The following is a 3,672-nucleotide window of genomic DNA, read 5'->3' on the forward strand; positions in this document are numbered from 1 at the left end:
TACAAGTGGAAGGAAATTAGACCAAAGACATGAAAATATGCAACATGATTGACTTAACTTCCTCAAATTTATAGTTTTGCATAATTTTTGAACTTAGAGGTGGGATAAATAGGTTCTTGGTAGAAATAACCTCTATTCAATGATAAGTTTACCAATAGTGTGGACTAAATTACCTTTCAATGTTAATTCTTATCCATGATTTAAAAAATACATATTTTGTTGATTTTAATTTACATAAATTAAATTTAAACTAATATTTGATTTCCCCATGCATGTTTGATTTAAAAAATTTACATTGGAAAGGGAAATGTTTGCACAATCTCTCAAATATCATCATCAGCTAATCAAGATCTATAGCCAACCAAATACTATCTCACGTCTATAATGTTTTTAAATTACAAAAACGTTTTTATTTTTCTTGTTGAATGTACTAGAACGTATTAATATTATAAAAGTTTTTAATGTTTACAATATCGCTTATTTTAACATAGTAGTTTATTAATTGTTTTAGTAGTTATTTTAGTAAATTAGTACAAACTATTTCTTATTCATACGTATTGAAAAAAATGTTAAATATTGTTTGTTCTTGAAAAAAAAAACTTTATTATAACTCGTTTTGAATAAAAAATGGTTAAATATGTTTTTAGTCCCTCAAGTTTCTAGTGAATTTTGGAATGAATTACTTTTTGAAACTTTATATCAATTTAGTTCTTCATCTTTAGAAATACGTGGATTTAGTTCTTCTTACCAAATTTTATTAGGTTTATTTGACATTTTAAACGCATTTTATGATAATATTTGAGTTAATATTGAAGCCAAAAATATGTCAAACGGTGTAAACAATTCAAATATTATCATGAAATGCGCTTAAAACGTCAGATAAACTTAACAAAATTTGATTAAAAAGATTAAATTCACGTATTTTTAGAGATGAATGACTAAATTGGTCTAAATTTTTGAAAAAATGACTAATTCCAAATTTCATCGAAACTTAGGGGAAAACAAAATATATTTAACCCAATAAAAAATAAACTAATTTTGGCAGTACTCCAATGGACTAAAATGTTGACAATCATTCTGTCTAGTTTTTTCTCCTTAAAAAAATATTTAAGGTTTAATTTTCTGATAAATTTATGTAGACATGTTGACATGTTCATTAAATAATAAAGCCTCTATTGTCTGGAACCTCCTGCCAAGGTTGCACCAATGAAAACCCTCACGTTGACCTAATCATGCTGTTAAAGAAAATGAGTTATATATTCCCCTCCTTATTCATGCACTCAATCAGTAAACTCAAATTATTTTTTCATTATTAAATTAAACTACACACCTAACGAGTCGAAGTTCTCAGTTCACACGAGAGCTTTTGGATCTAAAGAACTAGGGAAGGTTTGTGCATGAAACTATCATGCTCCAGCTAATTAAACTTTCTGAAACAATGAACCTTAAGCATTATTTGTTAACCTTTTTAATTACTCAAAATCAAATCAACTTTAAACATATGGCTGTTTCTTAATCGAAAAAAGTAAGTGTGATGTCCACTTCAGGACCATGAATTGAGCATTGTGATTAATGAATTAATTTACGTGTAGACTACACAATTAGACTAATCAAATCATGCCTTGATATTGTCGTTACCTACAACAAGACACCTAGTTTCTAGGAAACCTTCTTTATAGGATTATCATTAGTGGAAAGTATACTTCATTTGATTATATCTCGTTAATTCAATATGATTTTCTGTGTATTGTAACTGTACTTGACAATGCCAAATTCATAATTTAAGGTGTTTGTTAGATTGCATGTTGAAGGAACCTAGTTTAAGGAATTTGTTCGTTGGGAATTCAAGTACGAGTCTAAGTCCCACATTAAATAAAAATGAGAAAGTTGAGTATTACATATAAAAATGAAGACCATAAATTTATCGTTTCAAAGATTTTGAGTTAAGAGTGGTGTTAACTCCTTCTATATGAGTTGAACGCATGTATATGAAAAGATTAACCCCTTCTATATGAGTTGAACGCATGTATATGAAAAGATAATATTTATAAATGTTTTACAAACTTAATTAAAATCATTGCTAATCAACTGGTTGTTTATAGCCCTTAAATGTTGGTAACTTAGTGGAATTAATCTTATGGCAAACATAGAAATCTACTAAGAAGCTGCATTTAGATTTTATGTGTGTATTTTATGGTGGAACAACAGTATATGCTGTGACATTAATTTGTAAATCAATTTCGGTATTAGTTTCGATGATTTTCACCTAAGATACTTTAGAACTTGACGGAAACACATTGTTTTATGATATTAAATGAATAAAAATTTCCTCAATACTATACAAATTAACATAAAATGCCAAACTGTGTTCTTGTTCAAGTTCTGTTCTAATGAACATATGAAGAAGACAAGGGAAATGTTTGACATAACGGCGCGTACAAGTTTAAAAAATTGTGAGAATATAGGAACTGCGTTCACATCATGAAGTATATGAACATCGTTGTTGTTATATTGTAGTTATATTTTGATTATTTGATATAATTATTATAATTCTTATATAACTACCTGAAACTAATTATATATGTAACGGCTTTTCTTGAAGTTTTATTTAAATAAGATATTATGATTTATGTATTTAATATTTTTTAAGATTTATTTTTAAAATAATACAATAATTATTTTATTTTATTTTTGTTTTAATACAAAAAAAAAAAAGTATAACAATGCATTAAAAATGCAAGTAACGCGACGACATGTCTATCTCCATTATAATTATAAAAAGGTAGCTTATACTCTATCTGTCCAAGTTGTATTTTTTAATATAAACATTGCATATAATAGCGAATTTCTAACTACAGAATAATACAATTTTTTATACATAGAGACCCACGTCTTTAATACCATTTATATTTTTTTCCATTTAGTTTTATAATTCAAAATTATTGTTTTTATATCTTCTCTTATAATAATAGATAAATAATCATTAAGGATTATTTAAAATACAAATGTTAAAAAATCTTCAAGAAAATACATAATAATCCTTGAAACATACAGGAGACTTTTAATATACAACAGTAATGTACAGTGTGTTTGGATTAAGTAAATGTATTATTGATGCAAAATGTAAGCTTGGATTGTTGTTGTTTGGATTTATAGGTTTTTGCTGATCTGAGAAGATGAAAACTAAGAGAAGATGTTTCTCTTCGAGCATGCTTTAGTTACTAATTCTGAAATTGAAATTTCATTGGTCATAAGAAAAAAATTATGTAAGGTATAATTGATTAGGTCCGTGTAAATTTTTCAAAATAAATAACTATTATGATAAAGTATACGGTGGCTAGAAATGTATTGGATTAAAATAAAAAAAAAATTGAATATCATATAATATTGTAGAAAATACATTTAAAATTGTATAATAGACTTTAATTTTAAAATACGGTGACATTGTTTAAATTATTTATACAAATATAAACTTCGATTCTAAAATAATGAAAGCCTATATTGGTATAAGTTTTGATTCTTTAGATAATCAAAATCTACAGTTATGCAAATAATTTTAAAAATGTCATTGGTGACAATTTTTAAAATACTTGTACAATTATAAATCGGTTCTACAAAGTACAGAAACTTATAGATCGATTCTACAAAGTACAGAAACCTATTTTTCTATTT

Source organism: Vigna unguiculata, chromosome 10 (assembly GCF_037176805.1).
Source record: "Vigna unguiculata cultivar grain cowpea cultivar isolate G323 ecotype 2 chromosome 10, ASM3717680v1, whole genome shotgun sequence".
Taxonomy (NCBI): Eukaryota; Viridiplantae; Streptophyta; class Magnoliopsida; order Fabales; family Fabaceae; genus Vigna; species Vigna unguiculata.